This window comes from Perca flavescens, chromosome 2, assembly GCF_004354835.1.
Source record: "Perca flavescens isolate YP-PL-M2 chromosome 2, PFLA_1.0, whole genome shotgun sequence".
Taxonomy (NCBI): domain Eukaryota; kingdom Metazoa; phylum Chordata; class Actinopteri; order Perciformes; family Percidae; genus Perca; species Perca flavescens.
In genome coordinates, this window is record NC_041332.1 from 10012919 (window position 1) to 10032722 (window position 19804).

The 19804-nt window shown below is 41.2% G+C and overlaps 1 pseudogene; it reads left to right on the forward strand.

Annotated features, from left to right (window-relative positions):
- Positions 1-4044: 4044 nt before the first annotated feature.
- Positions 4045-18747, forward strand: LOC114546959 (ras-related C3 botulinum toxin substrate 2-like; annotated as a pseudogene).
- Positions 18748-19804: the final 1057 nt, after the last annotated feature.

Below are 19804 nucleotides of genomic sequence, written 5' to 3' on the forward strand. Positions count from 1 at the left end.
TAATTGTCATCAAGGTACAGCATTTACAGTGATACAGATGTTTTATCACGTGATTGATTTTGCCTATTCTGAATTCCCATTTTAAAATCGTCTTTAAATAATATCCTGTTAATTAAAATAGAAACATGAGACTCTCTGTGATATGTCAATAATTTATGTTATAGCTATGTTATATTATGTATGACCACCATGAAGAATCACTCCGACTGTGAGTCACAAAACATTTTCTAGGGGGAAAACTAAATGGGACTTTTACTTCCAACACCAGGGGTCTCTTAATTAACTGTTACCACGTTCCAACTCTGTTGCATTACATTATTTTTATGTTGAATATATTTTACCAAGAAGACATTTAATGCAGCAACAGCTTTTGTCTCAAACTGCACAAACACATTGGTACACAGTCACACAAATATCCTTTATAATTGGACTGTTCTCTCTTGATATCACTAACGATGTTGGAGGGCTCTTGTACCAAAGCAATATGTGCACAGAATGGAGAAGCACATTGTGCCAGAGTCTGTAGTAGGGAAGGAGAGCATGATGTTCTAATTCCTCTAATGCACTAAAAAACAGCAAAGTGTATAAAAGTGTAGGAAGAATGTCATATCTGCTTTACATAACAAACAGACATGATGGTCAAAAGTTTCCTTACAAACTATTTCTTAGGTACATAGTGGTTCAAAGTTACATTCACTTTTGTATTGCAAATCTAAGATGGGGATAACTCAGCAGATGAAATGGCAATATTGTAAAAATCATTTTTTTTCTTAGCCTTCCTGAGACTTTACCAGTGAACATGTGTGTTTAAGTAGGATGGGTTCTTTATCTTTTCTTTCAAAGGTGCGCAGCGTTGGAAAGCGGGTGCAGGCCACGTCCTCTCGGCGCAGATGTGGAGCCCCAGATCATAACGCCCACTGGGGGCTGAAGTTACATTTAAGCTCTCAGAAAGTGCACTATGCAGGCAAATAGCCGCCCTCATCCCTGCTGTAGTTCCAAACAGTGCATGCTTGAGCTGTATTAATCCAATCAGGCTGGCTCTCTTGCACCCTCTTTCATAGCTGAAGCCTTTTTCTGATCTGATGTGCTGTAACCAGATGTTTTTATAAAGAGAGCTTCAACAGTGGAAAAACTTTTTTGACTCTTTGCTCGACTCACACTGATGCTGATGCCTGAATCACGCATTAATAATAGCCGTGACTCTGAATGGACTGCAGCATTTTGATTCCATACTACACCACCTACAACTATACTCTTACAACTACCACTACTGCCTCCACTAGAACTGTTAAAAGTAAAAACAAACGTCCCATTCATATTACGTCCTCCTCTACTGCAGAGATCTTTAAGTCTCGTCTTAAAACACTTTTATTCTGTATAAATATACAGAATAGAATGTATAGAATTGTGTTGTTTGTATGATGTTCATTGTGTCTATGTTTTTGTCTTCCTTTGTTTTTATAACATAATATAACTTTATTCAGCCTAGGTGGGTTTTAAATGTGCTCTATAAATAAATTGACTTGACTAATAAAATATACTACAAAACTATTCACTGGAAATGTACAGTAATATACGGTCTGCGGTGTAATTCCTGCCTTTTCCTTTATATTCCCAAGATGCATTGGTATTATGTAACAGTAAATACCTGTAATCTGTAACATTTGCAGATAGTGCTGTAATGTTATTATTATTTTCTCCCACTTAACCAGTCCCTGTTAACCAGCTGGCCAGGTTAGCTCAGTTGGTAGAGCAGGCGCCCATATGTAGAGGTTTACTCCTTGGCAAAGCAGCCGAGGGTTCTACTCCAGCCTGTGGCCCTTTGCTGCATGTCATTCCCCCTCTCTCTCCACTGCTGTGTCTAAGCAGGTGTCTTATTTTAAAGGTCCCATGACATGGTGCTCTTTGGATGCTTTTATATAGGCCTTAGTGGTCCCCTGATACTCTATCTGAAGTCTCTTTCCCGAAATTTAGCTTTGGTGCAGAATTACCGCCACTAGAGCCAGTCCCACAATGAGCTTTCCTTAGTATGTGCCATTTCCAACCCGGTCTCACGCCAGGTCGTGTAATAGTCACGTTATTTTGATTCATAAATTCGTGTACAGGTTACGATTTTGACGTTTTTTTCGTGTATATGTAACGACTTTTGAACGTGTACAGGTCACGCTTTTCGAACCTGCTCTGGGGGAAATTCAGCCTTGGTGCAGAATTACAGCCACTAGAGCCAGTCCCACAATGAGCTTTCCTTAGGATGTGCCATTTTTGTGTCTGTAGCTATTGAGGAGGAGAAAGGTGGGGGGGCAAGGTGGAGGGTGGCGGTGTGGCCTTGACCAACTGCCACTTTGCTCGTTTGAAAGCCATGATGTCTCTCTCTCATGGGTTCGCCAAGTTCTCTGGGCGGGCAAAGCAGAGAAAGGGGAGGTAACCTTGCTCCTTATGACGTCATAAGGAGAAGATTCCAGATCGGCCCATCTGAGCTTTCATTTTCTCAAAGGCAGAGCAGGATACCCAGGGCTCGGTTTACACCTATCGCCATTTCTAGCCAATTGGGGACCATAGGCAGGCTGGGGGAACGCATATTAATGTTAAAAAACCTCATAAAGTGAAATTTTCATGCCATGGGACCTTTAAAACTTGTTAGTGAACTCATACTGTATAAATATACATAGGGAAAGCTCAAAAAGATTTTTTTTTGGAAATAAAGAAACACCAAATAAGAAAGAAACAGTTATACACTGTACCGTTTGAGTGAAACAGTGAACAGGTAAAAGAGCACATCCCAAAACGTCCAGGTAAGATGTCTGAGGTTAAATACACAGCTATAAAAAAAAATCTGAAAAAACACTACCTTTACCACCGTAAAACTGTGCACTTCCAGAAAGTAATGGAAGTGGAAACAATATCAACACTACATTACATATTCATTAAGTATGGGTGGTGATGGCGCAGTGGATATGACACATGCCTTTGCTGTGGGAGATCTGGGTTCAATTCCCACTGTGATACATCAACCAATGTCTCCATAAGCTTAACCCATATGCATGTGGCCTCTGACATATATAGCTTCAGATAAAAGCATCAGCTAAATTACATGTAATGTAATGTCATGAATAATCTCACAGTAGAATATTTGGGCCCTGAGCTTGCAGACCACCTGGTTTTCATTCATAACTTTCCAATCTGTGATCTTCTCTGTGTGTCAGTGCCTTGGTGAAGACAGGCCACGAGTGCTGGTGTTATTGTTGAAAATGCCAACAGCAATGCTCTGGAACAAAATACAAACAGGACTAGTTGATACTTGTTTGATCATTTGGTGCATGCAGCCAGACATCACTGCGCTCCTGTAATGAACATGTTACTGGCTCAAATGTTTCCATCTCAATTATACAATGTGATATTAAAACTAATAAAATAAACTTGTAAACATGCAAGGCTACCGATACTGTACATGTGTGATTATTGCTCTGAGATCTGCCAGCTCATCTCTCATCCTCTTTCTCTGCTTTTCTATAGCGTTGTCCTAAATCCATTCTACACACTAAATCTAACCAGGTTGGAATTAAGCATGCAATGCACAAAAGCTGCTCAACTGCTAGAAAAAAATACAGTGTGGGCGATAAAGAAACAGCTCAAGGAATATCCCAAAATACAACAAATACAATTCAAATATTTTGAAAACCATTCTGCTCTCCCTTCCTGTCTTCCATAACTTCCTTTTAGTACAAAATTGAAAGTATGAAAATTATTTTTTATTCTAGGTACTGTATACTGTACTGTATGTAGTATGGACTCGGGACAAAGCTTATGTTGATTGTTTCTCGCTGTGATTCCCTCTTTTAGCCCGAATGAAAGATTGATATAGTCTGGTCATAATGTCTCACTGCATGTGTTTTTACTTGTATGATTTAGAGCGGTGGGAAAAACATGTCTTCTAATCAGCTACACAACCAATGCCTTCCCCGGGGAGTACATTCCTACTGTGTGAGTATGAGGCACACCGACACACATGCTCTCTTTCTGATGGTAAATTACAAAGTAAATTACATGTACAAGTAAATTAACATGTTGCACATTTCTGTATGAACAATAATCAACTGTAATATGCAATGGTGTGCATGCAATGACACACATGGGACAAATATGGCACACGAATGCAGCAAAAAAAAAAAAAATATATATATATATATATATATATATACACACACACACACACACACACACACATACACACACTGCATACATCTGCCGAACACTGACAGGTTCGGGCTGGCAGCAACCTACAAGTTAGGAAGTCTTTCTAAAAGACAAAAAAGCTGACAGTTAAATAGAGAAGAAAAAGGTTTACTAACCACTCTCTATTTCAACAATTAATGTTGCAGTGCTTGTGAGCAAGCCACTGATTTTATGTTTACTCCTCTAGCCAACATATTACCTAATAATAGAAATAATCAACTTCATCAATAAACTTTCAAAACAAAGTTACAAGATGTTTTACACAGGATCTATTCAAGGTCCCATGGCATGAACATTTCACTTAATGAGTTTTTTAAAAACTAATAAAATAAACTTCTAAACATGCAAGGCTACTGATACCGATACTGTACATGTGTGATTATTGCTCTGAGATCAGTCTGCCAGCTCATCTCTCATCCTCTTTCTCTGCTTTTATATAGCGTTGTCCTAAATCCATTCTACACACTAAATCTAACCAGGTTGGAATTAAGCATGCAATGCACAAAAGCTGCTCAACTGCTAGAAAAAAATACAGTGTTGGTAATAAAGAAACAGTTATACCCATAATTTGGGATAACAGAATATCCCAAAATACAACAAATACAATTGAAATATTTTGAAAACCATTCTGCTCTCCCTTCCTTTCTTCCATAATATCCTTTTAGTACAAAATTGAAAAGTATGCTGAGTATAAAAATAATTTTTTATTCTACGTACTGTATACTGTACTGTAAGTATGTAGTATGGACTCGGGACAAAGCTTATGTTGATTGTTTCTCGATGTGATTCCCTCTTTTAGCCCGAATGAAAGATTGATATTGTCTGTTGTCATAATGTCTCACTGCATGTGTTTTTACTTGTATGATTTAGAGCGGTGGGAAAAAATATGTCTTCTAATCAGCTACACAACCAATGCCTTCCCCGGGGAGTACATTCCTACTGTGTGAGTATGAGGCACACCTACACACATGCTCTCCTTCTGATGGTAAATTACAAAGTAAATTACATGTACGAGTAAGCTAACAGCTTGCACATTTCTGTATGAACAATAATCAACTGTAATATGCAATGGTGTGCATGCAATGACACACATGGGACAAATATGGCACACGAATGCAGTAAAAAATATATATACACACACACACACACACACATACACACACACTGCATACATCTGCCGAACACTGACAGGTTCGGGCTGGCAGCAACCTAGAAGTTAGGAAGCAGGCTTCTTTTCTAAAAGACAAAAAAGCTGACATCTCTCCAGCCCATGGGCCCACCACCTGTGGGAGGAACCGTTGGGGTCGGGTGCGATGCCACATGGGTGGCAGTGAAGGTCAGGGGCCTCGACGGACCAGACCCGGGCGGCAGACGCTGGCTCTGGGGACGTGGAACGTCACCTCTCTGTGGGGGAAGGAGCCGGAACTGGTGCGGGAGGTGGAGCGCTACCGGTTAGATCTGGTGGGGCTTACCTCTACGCACAGTCTCGGTTCTGGAACCATACTCCTGGATAGGGGTTGGACTCTTTTCTTCTCCGGAGTTGCCCAGGGTGTGAGGCGCCGGGCGGGTGTGGGGATACTCACAAGCCCCCGGCTGAGCACCGCTGTGTTGGAGTTTACCCCGGTGGACGAGAGAGTCGCCTCCCTACGCCTGCGGGTTGTGGGGGGGAAAACTCTGACTGTTGTTTGTGCATATGCACCAAACAGGAGTTCGGAGTATTCGGCCTTCTTGGAGACCTTGACTGGAGTCCTGCATGGGGCTCCAGTGGGGGACTCCATTGTTCTGCTGGGGGACTTCAACGCACACATGGGCAATGATGGAGACACCTGGAGAGGCGTGATTGGGAGGAACGGCCTCCCTGATCTAAACCAGAGTGGTTGTTTGTTGTTGGACTTCTGTGCTAGTCATGGATTGTCTATAACGAACACCATGTTCGAACATAGGGATGCTCATAAGTGTACCTGGTACCAGAGCACCCTAGGCCGAAGGTCAATGATCGATTTCATAATCGTTTCATCTGATCTGAGGCCGTATGTTTTGGACACTCGGGTGAAGAGAGGGGCAGAGCTGTCAACCGATCACCATCTGGTGGTGAGTTGGGTCAGGGGGTGGGGGAAGACTCTGGACAGACCTGGTAAGCCCAAATGTGTAGTGTGGGTAAATTGGGAACGTCTGGAGGAGGCCCCTGTCCGACAGACTTTCAACTCACACCTCCAGCGGAGCTTTTCGTGCATCCCTGTGGAGGCTGGGGGCATTGAACCCGAGTGGACAATGTTCAAAGTTTCCATTGCTGAAGCTGCGGCGAGGAGCTGTGGTCTTAGGGTCTTAGGTGCCTCAAGGGGCGGTAACCCACGAACACCGTGGTGGACACCGGTGGTCAGGGAAGCCGTCCAACTGAAGAAGGAGTCTTTCCGGGATATGTTATCCCGGAGGACTCCGGAGGCAGTTGCAGGTTACCGAAGGGCCCGAAGGGCTGCAGCCTCTGCCGTGAAAGTGGCAAAGCAGCGGGTGTGGGAGAAGTTTGGAGAAGACATGGAGAAGGACTTTCGGTCGGCACCAAAGTGCTTCTGGAAAACTGTTCGCCACCTCAGGAGGGGGAAGCGGGGAACCATCCAAGCTGTGTACAGTAAGGATGGGACACTGTTCACCTCAACTGAGGAGGTAATAGGGCGGTGGAAGGAGCACTTTCAGGAACTCCTGAATCCGACTAATACGCCCTCTATGTTAGAGGCAGAGCTGGAGGATAACGGGGGATTGTCGTCGATTTCCCAGGCGGAAGTCACTGATGTAGTCAAACAACTACACAGTGGCAAAGCCCCGGGGATTGATGAGATCCGTCCAGAAATGCTCAAGGCTCTGGGTGTGGAGGGGCTGTCCTGGTTGACACGCCTCTTCAACATTGCGTGGAAGTCTGGGACGGTGCCAAAGGAGTGGCAGACTGGGGTGGTGGTTCCCCTTTTTAAAAAGGGGGACCAGAGGGTGTGTGCCAATTATAGGGGTATCACACTTCTCAGCCTCCCTGGTAAAGTCTACTCCAAGGTGCTGGAAAGGAGGGTTCGGCCGATAGTCGAACCTCGGGTTGAGGAGGAACAATGCGGATTCCGTCCTGGTCGTGGAACAACGGACCAGCTCTTCACTCTCGCAAGGATCCTGGAGGGAGCCTGGGAGTATGCCCAACCGGTCTACATGTGTTTTGTGGATTTGGAGAAGGCGTATGACCGGGTCCCCCAGGAGATACTGTGGGAGGTGCTGCGGGAGTATGGGGTGAGGGGGTCTCTACTCAGGGCCACCCAATCTCTGTATGACCAAAGTGAGAGCTGTGTCCGGTCCGGGTTTCTCGGTAGTAAGTCGGACTCGTTTCAGGTGAGGGTTGGCCTCCGCCAGGGCTGCGCTTTGTCACCAATCCTGTTTGTAATATTTATGGACAGGATATCGAGGCGTAATCGGGGTGGGGAGGGGTTGCAGTTTGGTGGGCTGGGGATCTCATCGCTGCTCTTTGCAGATGATGTGGTCCTGATGGCATCATCGGCCTGCGACCTTCAGCACTCACTGGATCGGTTCGCAACCGAGTGTGAAGCGGTTGGGATGAGGATCAGCACCTCTAAATCGGAGGCCATGGTTCTCAGCAGGAAACCGATGGAATGCCTTCTCCAGGTAGGGAATGAGTCCTTACCCCAAGTGAAGGAGTTCAAGTACCTTGGGGTTTTGTTCGCGAGTGAGGGACAATGGAGCGGGAGATTGGTCGGAGAATCGGGCGCAGCGGGTGCGGTATTGCATTCAATCTATCGCACCGTTGTGACGAAAAGAGAGCTGAGCCAGAAGGCAAAGCTCTCGATCTACCGGTCAGTTTTCGTTCCTACCCTCACCTATGGTCATGAAGGCTGGGTCATGACCGAAAGAACGAGATCCAGGGTACAAGCGGCGAAATGGGTTTCCTCAGGAGGGTGGCTGACGTCTCCCTTAGAGATAGGGTGAGAAGCTCAGTCATCCGTGAGGAGCTCGGAGTAGAGCCGCTGCTCCTTTGCGTCGAAAAGGAGCCAGTTGAGGTGGTTCGGGCATCTGGTAAGGATGCCCCTGGGCGCCCCCCTAGGGAGGTGTTCCAGGCACGTCCAGCTGGGAGGAGGCCTCGGGAAGACCCAGGACTAGGTGGAGGGATTATATCTCCAACCTGGCCTGGGAACGCCTCGATCCCCAGTCGGAGCTGGTTAATGTTGCTCGGGAAAGGGAAGTTTGGGGTCCCCTGCTGGAGCTGCTCCCCAGCGACCCGACACGGATAAGCGGACGAAGATGGATGGAAAAAAAAGCTGACAGTTAAATAGAGAAGAAAAAGGTTTACTAACCACTCTCTATTTCAGCAATTAATGTTGCAGTGCTTGTGAGCAAGCTACTGATTTTATGTTTACTCCTCTAGTCAACATATTACCTAATAATAGAAATAATCAACTTCATCAATAAACTTTCAAAACAAAGTTACAAGATGTTTTACACAGGATCTATTAAAGGTCCCATGACATGAACATTTCACTTTATGAGGTTTTTTAACATCAATATGCGTTCCCCCAGCCTGTCTATGGTCCCCATTGGCTAGAAATGGCGATAGGTGTAAACCGAGCCCTGGGTATCCTGCTCTGCCTTTGAGAAAATGAAAGCTCAGATGGGCCGATCTGGAATCTTTTCCTTATGAGGTCATAAGGAGCAAGGTTACCTCCGCTTTCTCTGCTTTGCCCGCCCAGAGAATTTGGCCCACCCATGAGAGAGAGACATCATGGCTTTCAAACGAGCAAAGTGGCAGATGGTCAAGACCACACCCCCACCCTCAACCTTGCCCCCCCCTCTCTCCTCCTCAATAGCTACAGACACAGAAATGGCACATCCTAAGGAAAGCTCATTGTAATTCTAGTGGCTGTAATTCTGCACCAAGGCTGAATATCGGGAAAGAGACTTAAGACGTAGTATCAGGGGGCCACTAAGGTCTATATAAAAGCATACAAAGAGCACTATGTCATGGGACCTTTAAAACATTTCCAGACTAACTAAAAGACAAGTAAAAGCCTACAATAAATGTAAAAAGAAATGATACAATGAGTTGAAAGAGAATTACATTAACAAACTATTAAGATATTTTAGAAATAGGAAAAAAGCGATTTAAATGTCCTTTTTTAGTCTTTAGACAGGATTTAGGTCCGTGAAGTGTTTTCAAAGTAAAACAACTCAACTCTAAAACCGACTTGTAACCTTTAAAGAGAGGCAAGAACATGGGCGATATATCTCTTTGAATTTGTTAAAAGCCTCTAGCAGCTGTGTTTTACTAACTGATGGCATGAGATGACTGTGAATATGAACACACGCATGAGGCAGAAACAGGATGTTGCTAAAAACAGAGTTAGTTGCGTGTGTCCATCGAAGTTGCACAACGATCAACTAGACAATCCAAGTCAAGTTAGGTTCAGTTTGCAAAATCAGATTACCTCCGTTATCAAACTGATGTTGGTTTATTCGTTTAAAGAATGGCTTTTATCTGTTTTTGCAAATGAACTCAAATGAGTGTATGTTCTCAAGCAGTGTACTTTGGTAGAAATTTTAGGTTCTTTTGCTTGAGTCATTCAGTGTGCCGATGTGCTGCAATAGCAGCAATCGGCACAATGACTATTGTTTCTCATACTTATTATTATTATTAATATTATTAATATTATTCCGCCTGTTTTTTGTCCCGCTAAGGCTCTCGAAGCGTTGCCAGCACGCGCACACAAATGACATCATCACGTCGGTAACGCTCGGGAATGGTGTGCTATGACTTTTCTAAGAGATTTGCCGCACGGTTTTCACGAAATCGGCAAAAAACGGCGCAAAATTGTCCCATAGACTTGAATGGGAAATCGTCGAGAAATCGCTTAACATCGCTCAAAACAAGCCCCGTTTGGGACCATGCTGTATTGCCATACTTTAATGTAGAAAAAAAATTAAAAGTTTAAACCGAAGACAACACTTTGGCCTTTATTGGGCTGAATGGGCATTTGGATATCAAGCACGGTCTCTACGAAATCACGGTTTACGTATCGTCGTCTTTTCAGACCGGTTCAGATTTTCCAATGTGTGTGTATGGGGCCGGAATGTTGAGAGTTAGAGTGGGAGTCAGAGTGGGGAGCTGAAGTACGATTCTCGGAAATTTTTCCAAACAAATTGCTCTACCTCCTACAGTTTTCACTCTTCATACATCAAACTTGGTCAAAATGTAGGAAATCTTGTGGCGGTCGCAGACATATGACTATGGAATCCACCGGATGTAAACATTTTGCTATAGACACACCAACTGCCGATAGAAACACTGGAGCTGCAGTGCGATTCACTGAAAGTTTTTTCCGAACAAAATGTTCTCTCCCGTACAGTTTTCACTCAACATGCATCATAGTTGGTTAAAATGTAGGAAATCTTGTCCCGGTCGCAGACATGTGACTATGGAATCCATCGGACCTTTACTTTTTGTTATTTTCAAACCAACTGCCGATAGAAACTCTAAAAAACTGAAGCTGCAGTCCTTTTTCAGACTGGTTGAGATTTTCCATTGTGTTTGTATGGGGAGAGAATGCTGACAGCTAGAGGGTGAAGCTGCATTATGATTATCTGAAAGTTTTCCAAACAAATTGATGTCTCCCCTACAGTTTTCACTCTTTATACATCATAGTTGGTCAAAATGTAGGAAATTTTGTGACGGTCGCAGACATGTAACTATGGAATCCACTGGATGTAAACTTTTTGCTGTAGACACACCAACTGCCGATAGAAACTGAAAAAAAATCTGAAGGATGCAGATGGTTCCCTTTTGTTACCTGCTCTGTGTCCCATATGTTTCATACCACAAACATAAAAACCACATCAATGCATTCACCAGACTTTTATCTTTCTGGTGATCATAATATTTTGCCGTTTGGACCCACGGTTTTTGACTTACGGAACAAACTTAAGAGGATTAATTATCATTACATGTATATGTTTGACCCATGGAAGACACTGTCTCCCCCTCCCTACCCCTGCACTGTGGAAATCACCATAGCAACAAGTTCACACCCTCACACACCTCCTCTTTACTGTAGGCCATGTTGTCCTCTCTTTACAGGAAAGCAGAGTAAAGGTAGCTCAGATAAGCTGTTACTAACGATATTAACTATATACCTTTGGTGTCGATGGCCTTTACTCAAGCAGTGTTGAATCACTTTAGCAACACATACTGCCACAGGAGAAGAAGAAAAGGAGAGGACAAGAAAACTTAAAACCACATCAATGTGTTGGCCAGACTTTTATCTCTATTGTGATGATGAGAGGAGGAGGAGAGGAAGGAAGGAGAAGTGTTATTTCTCAGCTAACATGATGTAATGATGGACTAACTGACCAACTGACTGACTCCTAACTGACTTCAGACCTAATCACCAAAAGCTGTTTTTCACCAGACTCCATGTAAATAAACAGTCATTTAAGCATCATAAAACACACTACATTAAAAGTCGACAGAAACCAAATAAAGCTATTAAAAGCCGATTTTGGTCTTCTCTACACTTTTCCAACCATCACAACTCTAGTGGTGGTTGAAATAAACACATAGGTTACCGATTTACATGTGAAAATATGTTGGCTCTATTCACGCTAAAAGTACTATTTTTTGAATGGAGTCTGGTGTGTTTAACGCTAGCTACTTAATAGCTGTTTCTGGTAAACATAAAGGTCTTAAATAGGTTTTAAAAAGGCCTATCTCTGAAGGGTTAAGACACTTAACAATTCACTGTTAAAACAGGCTCACGTCGCTAACCCACCAGACTCCATGTAAATAAACAGTCATTTAAGCATCGTAAAACACAATACATTAAAAGTCGACAGAAACAAAATAAAGCTATGAAAAGCCGTTGTTGGTCTTCTCTGCACTTTTCCAACCATCACAACTCTAGTGTTGGTTGAAATAAACACATAGGTTACCGATTTACATGTGAAAATATGTTGGCTCTATTCACGCTAAAAGTACTATTTTTTAAATGGAGTCTGGTGTGTTTAACTACTTAATAGCTGTTTCTGGTAAACATGTTGTGTGTGTGACATATGTATCTACTTAGCTAGTGTTATTCGGATGTGCACCAAGCAGGAGGCACACTGTCAAAATTTCTTCCGGAATTTTCTAGTTTCTTTTCATGCCACTTTCTACTTCTACTCCGCTACATTTCAGAGAGAAATATTGTTCTTTTTACTCCACTATGTTAATCTGACAGCTACTTTACAAATTAAGATTGTTACACACAAAACACATGTAGTCTCTAAAATACAATGTTATATTATAAATTAAACTACCCAACATACCCAGTATCCAATGTAACGGCCTACAAGTTCAGCTGAAGTGATGAGATGATTAATCACTTAGTTGATTGACAGAACCTGCATTTTTTTCTGCATTGAGTAATTTTACTTTTAATACTTTAGTACATTTTCCTGATGATACTTACATACATTTACATAAGTAACATTGTCAATTCGGGACTTTTACTCATAATTGAGTATTTTTACAGTGTGGTATTAGTACTTTTACTTAAATAAATGATCTGAATACTTCTTCCACCACTGTTACATACAAAAGGTCCAAAGGGAAGTTTAGGAAAGTCATTTCCAAAGCTGATAGAAGAGACTGTAGTGTTTCAGTGTGACCACACAGGGGCAGCACAGCTTAGCATTACAATCTAGAACTTTGCAGCGGTTACTTCCTTAAACACCCAGGTGTTTAAATAACAAAAATATTAGGCATTTTTATGCCAAACCCACCCAGCCATTTAAATTCAAGTGTGTGTAATCCTTCAGTATAAGGATTGTGTATTCATCTGTCCAAATAAACTTGTCCTTAAATCTTCTCCTCTCAGATCTAAGCTGTTTAGTTATATGACCCTACCTTGGCGTGATGGCATTTCTATGGCATTTCTAGATCAAACTAATTAATTGTTCAAATCATCACTTAAATGAAAGACTCACTGATTGATTGATTGATTTATTGATTGGTTTATTGATCGCTGTGCTCCCCACAGGTTTGACAACTACTCAGCTAATGTGATGGTGGACAGCAAGCCAGTCAACCTGGGCCTCTGGGATACAGCTGGACAGGAAGACTACGACAGGCTCCGCCCACTGTCCTACCCACAGACGGTACCCACACACACACACACACACACACACACACACACACACACACACACACACACCCCTATGGAGGACTATGGTTAACTGCTACTCAGATCTCTGCAGGGTAAATCCAGACAGCTAGCTAAATCCAATCTGAGTTTTCTGTTGCACGACTAAAACAACTTTTGAACGTAAAAACGTTTACATGGTAAAAACGTTACATTTACATTCAAAAAGAGAAGAACCACATGACTTGGTGTCCCTCTTGGACGCAGGCTGCTCTGGGTGGGTTGATGTTTACTGAGAAAAACTCATTCTGAAGATTTACCCTTTTGCAGCGGTTGGTCTTCTCTATTTTTATTTTTCATTCTTTACATTTAGATGCAGCAAAATGTCAGTAACTGCAGTCTAATATACAGTAAAATAATGATATTTTCTGGTATCATAAGATAACCAAACTAGAAGTTGCTGAAAGCTCTGGAAAAACAGACTATGTGGATGATGTTAAGATTTTGGTCATATGACAGTAACCTGAACTTGTAAGGTTTATAATACCCTTAGCAATAAAATAAGTCTGTTATAATCATATACAGATATAGAGTAATGTAAATATTTTATGGTACATTTACACAAAAGCATGCAAAGGACGTAAAATCCCAGTGTAGCCAAATCTATCATTGAATATCTCTCTCATCTCATTGTCTCTTCTTTAGGATGTTTTCCTCATCTGTTTCTCCCTGGTGAGCCCAGCGTCCTACGAGAACGTCAGAGCTAAGGTGAGTCTTATAGCTGTGGTACATTATTATTTGGACCTTTTTAAATGTCAACTATATATATATAACACACATATATATATATATATATATATATATATATATATATATATATATATATATATATATATATATATATATATATATATACATATATATATGTACAGGCCAAAGGTTTGGACACACCTTCTCATTCAATGCGTTTCCTTTTTATTTTCATGACTATTTGCATTGTAGATTCTCACTGAAGGCATCAAAACTATTAATGAACACATATGGAATTATGTACAAAAAAGTGTGAAATAACTGAAAACATGTCTTATATTTTAGATTCTTCAAAGTAGCCACCCTTTGCTTTTTTTTATTAATAAGGGAAATAATTCCACTAATTAACCCTGACAAAGCACACCTGTGAAGTGAAAACCATTTCAGGTGACTACCTCATGAAGCTCATTGCTCATCACTAATTTGACAACACATTAGCAGCATTTAGAAAAAGAGCTTCAAGATGCTCACAACCAGGGGACACTAAAAAGTAACGCACACAGCTGGGACAGGTCTGTTGCCATGGCCTGTGGCTTATAAAGTTATTGAAGTCGTGGTTTTGGAAAATGATCTAAAATGCAACTTTCTTTTGCCTTATTTTAACATTGTGATGACACGATCGTTGCAGATATCTGATGTTAACCTACCGGCATGAGCCTGTTGCTTATTATAATTAGTAAGCAAATGATTATATAATTGTATTATACAAATTATTTAAACAAAAGCATGATTATTCTATTATAATAATTACATAAACATATACAAGTAGCACATCCTCACATTGTAGAAACTAGAACCAAAGAATGTCTGGAGTTTTTGCTTGATTAATGGCATACATGGAATCAATCAATGAAACAACTAATCGTTTCATCTCTAGATTTTAGATTTCCATCCATCTGTTCACCCATATTCTATTTCTGCTTATTTTTATTCAGGGTCTTGTGGGTGAATCGTTCAGCCTTTTAATCTCAACATAATGAACACCAGAATGTGTAGCATTGGGAAATGTAAAGCTTTAGTGCACCTCGCTCTCAACTCAAGAGCTCTCTCCGTTTTAGTAGTTTCATGTACTCTCCATTTCCTGTTCGACGATGAACGCTTGAGTACCGCAACAAAAGCCGAGACTCTGCTCATCGACCCTATGAATATCATATAAGAACATCAACACAACATAACAAAGGAAATAATGATTAGATTTCCTCCGCCTGTGCTCTGCTCTTCATTTTCAATCCCATTAGAGTCATCATAGTAACAAGGGACATGAGTGGTACCATAAACATGGTTCCTGCTAGGTCAGTTGGTATGGAGGAAATTTAAAAAGGAGGACTGGGTTTTGGTAAGAAAAAAACTGAATTTTATGAGACTTCAGTAGCAGAAAGAGGGCTTAAGTTATGCTTTTTCACCCAGAAAACAGGCTGTATTTGGCCGAAAGTACAAACTGCTTTACCTGTATGTAAGATAAGGGCACTTAAATGTATTTTGCTCTTGTATGAGCATAACTCTTTAGACTACCAGTGTTTCAACTAAGCATACAAATATTATTTGGTCACTTTTAAGATATACTGTGGCTTATTCATCCCAGGGCAATCCTTTTATGATTCTGGATGCTTTCAACACCTTGCTTCAGCCAATCACATTCCTTCCTTCATCAGTTTCCGAGAGCTCTTTTATTCGGTGTGTAGAGGTTGACAACTATTGACAGGAAGGCACCATTTAAGACAAGTTTAGTCTGGTCTTAACGTTAATCGAGATAGGTCCAAAACAAGTTTCAAGTCATTCAAGACAAGTCAATGTCAATTCTTAGGATAGTTGGGACTGTTAACTCTGAAGCTTTTAAGTAAGTGTAAATCTCAAGTTAATCAAAATAATTCCAAGTCATGTCACCATTTCATGTCAAGTCCTTTTGGGAAATTCCAAGTCAAATCACAAGTCACTGCTGATGTAGTAGTCTGGGATTTTAAAATGTCAAAACTTGAACCTTGAATCGTTTTGCTTTCAAATCTCAAGTCAAATACAATTGTTTGGGAGTCAGTCAAGTCTTACTACAAGTCCATGTCAAGTCTCACGCCTTGATTTTTTTTTTTTTTTTGAAGTCCCAAGTTTAAAGTCTAAAGCTCTGGCTTTATTTGTAGTGGACCTGCTGAATAGAACATGCCAAGTTAAGGAAATACTCACTTGATAGGTGAAGTTTCGAAACTTCCACCAGAGAAGTTTGGAGCGTTCAGGCTGTGACCAAGATAGAATTTAATACATTTAAACATAATTCAGTGAGACGTCATAATACAATAAAGCTCAGCAACACACGCTAGGACATTTAAAGTCAAAAGAATTGACTCGAAAAAGCAGTAGTATGATTGATCGGGTAATACTCCTAATCCTCACATCAACAGGCTGGCTTGTGAGCGGACTACCCCATTAGACAGGTCAAATTTGCCACTCAAAAATGACAACTATTATTGTAGGCGCAAACATAATCTACATAATACTTCTTTCAGCAGATAGCATCACTTATTTCCTCACTGGGGAAATCGGATGGAGAGAGGACAAAAGAGGTAAACAGAGAGCAAGAGGAAAAGGTTTATAGAGAGAAAGGGAGATATCCGGTAAGGTGAGAATGAGGAAGTAGATGAGATGAATAGTAGGTGCCTGAGTGAGTGGTAGAGCAAACGCAATAATTTTCAGAGAAATTGTGAAAGAGGAGGCAGCCAGGACAGGCCTGAAAATGAAAACGTCAATCACGCTCTGAAATTATTATGAAGTTGGGGCTGAAAAGTGGATTTCATAACTACAGTACAGCATGTCAATTGCATCTTAACACTTATTTCATGACAATTTAAGAAAGCAGTTTGACTCCATCATCCATTAACCCCCTGGCTCTCAACACCCTCCTCGTCTCCTCTTCACCCCGAGTCATTTTCTTCATCTCCGACATATACCTTCACTCTTTGTTTCCCCCTTTCTCTCTTCTCATTGTGTTGGCCTTTATTTCTGTCCAGTGGTACCCTGAGGTTCGCCACCACTGCCCCTCCACACCCATCATCCTGGTGGGCACCAAGCTGGATCTGAGGGACGAGAAGGATACCATTGAGAAGCTGAAGGAAAAAGAAGCTGGCGCCAATCACCTACCCTCAGGGCCTGGCTCTGGCTAAAGAGATAGGTGGGTAATGCTCTAAGGTCTACGGGCTTTTCTAAGGTCTTACATGACAGAAATGTGTAAGCCTCCTTGGCTAATGAAACAAAGCAGTCTCCATCGCTCGGTAAGTGCTATTACCCAGGCTTCTGTGTTATAGATAAATGAAAATATAAAATATAATATAATCGTAAACCTATGATGTTCTTTCTGTGATTACTGCATTTACTGTGGTGGTATATTGAGTTTACTGAAAATGAAAACATGAATGATTGGATAAATGATAGTGAACTAGCATCCTTTCTGACTGACGAAAATAGCCTTTGGGATGTTATTCAGTCATAAAACACTAGTAATACAGTTGCCATGACATCAGCTTCAAGAGAAAAAATACCATGACAACCATCATACATGTGTACCAAAGGGTTAAATAACCACCTGTTATAGTAAATGAGTCACTAGTGGGACAAACCCAATGTGAATGCAGTTTCTCAGCACTGCGTTTTAGCATCTTTCAGCCCATTTTTTCAACATGTTTGAAACCGCGATAGTTATGTTAAGGAATGGGGGGAAAACGCTTCCGTGGGTCAGATTTCCTGCCACCCCAGGAGTACTACTTAAGGGGACCAGTTTTTTAACCCAAACCACAATCTTTTTTCTCATCCTAACTAGTCATTTTGGTGCCTTTTGTCGGCTAAACTCAACTGCAATGGGCGCTGAAATTACCGTAAAATCACAGTGCCCTGTACCTGGCCCAAAGTAACCTTTTATTGGCTAAATTTAAATGTAAAGGCCGCAGTCAGTTGCCGTAACTTTGTAAGATATCATACGAATTGTTGTGCATATGTTTTTGTACAATATCATACTAACCAGTTCATGGGAATGCGTTGAAAAACTATTTAAGTGGTCCTGTGGTTTGGGGGAATTGTTGTTTAAAAAATAATTACCAATCAAACGATGTACAACATGTCCCTATTAATAAAAGTTTTGAACTTTTGTGTTTAAATACTTATTATGTAACATGTCAGAACTCACATACCTGGTGGGTGTTAACAGGTTAACATACAGTGGATACATACATTACAGCTTTAATGAGCAGGCTTACAATCACAGCTTGTTTTCTTTAGCCTACTCCTCTCTTATTCTTTCGTTCATTTATTGTTTTATTGATGTGATCTGTGTGTCCTTTGTCGTATGTGCAGATTCAGTGAAGTACCTGGAGTGCTCGGCTTTGACCCAGCGCGGTCTGAAGACGGTGTTTGATGAGGCCATAAGTCTGAACACATCCTACTCAACTTCTGAGGAATCTTCATCACGTACTGTGCAGCAAGAGTTGGTTAATGATCACTAATGGATGATTCAAAGGCCTCTACTTTACCAAACATACAGTTTCACAGAGACTGTCCTCCACCAAAAAACGTTTGTACAATCAGCAATTACAACTCATATTTGCGTTTATGTAGTTTGACGGCGCCCTCTAGTGGACATACAAATTATGATGGAAGCAAAGCAGGAAGTATAAGAGCACCAGATGTTGTGTAAGGAGGCAGGTTGGGGTGGTGGATGGGTCAAACAAACACTTTCACCTAGGAGACAGTGGCTTTGTTCGGTTTGAAAATTAAAGTAAACGTCAAGTTTTTTTTAACTTTACGAACAAGTGGAACTATGCCATGTTCTGCGTGACATTCGTAAGCGGAAGTGAAGTAACAACAAACGTCTTAATCTTAGCCCAAATAACGATCTTTTTCTAAACTTAACTAGAAAGTGTGGTTGCCTAAACCTAACCAAACCACGCCGTTTCACAACGTTAACATAAGTGTTTAAATCTGGCACCGTTACATTTAGATATTAAGACGGAAAAGGCTCCTGTGGGTTATATTTCCTGCCACCGCTATGGTCGCTAATTTATAAAAGGCTTAAAGAAAAGACGTAAACAAACTATATCATCGTATGGTTTGAGAATAGAAACGAGCCAAAGAGAATCAGGACATAAAGAGACACACTAGACAAATAATTAGAAACAGATGATTATACACAAAGTTTAAAGTCCGATCCTTCTAAAGTCATTTCACTACTAACCTTCAGGGCAGATTTCCAATTTGCCAGGAGGAGGACAGACACATAACGCAGTCAGCTAGAAAATACAGCAATCATTTGACAGACGACGATCCAAGCCTGTTCTCCGCGGGAGATACATTACTAACTGAAAAAGGTTCCTTCATTTTGAGCTCCTGCCTTTTGTAGTTTACCGTAATCATTGAAGAACTGATAGTATCCTGCGGGGATTTCAATATGCCAAGGTACAGAAACAATTTGACAACATGTGACAGAGAAATTACTTTCACAAAATTGCATGTGGAGTAATGAGCCACTTAGTTGGGAGAAATAATAATTTTTGGTCTTTATAATGAAGCAGGAATACATTTTTCTATGATGTCCTACACACACTGCCATTTCAACCTGTGTGTGTGTGTTT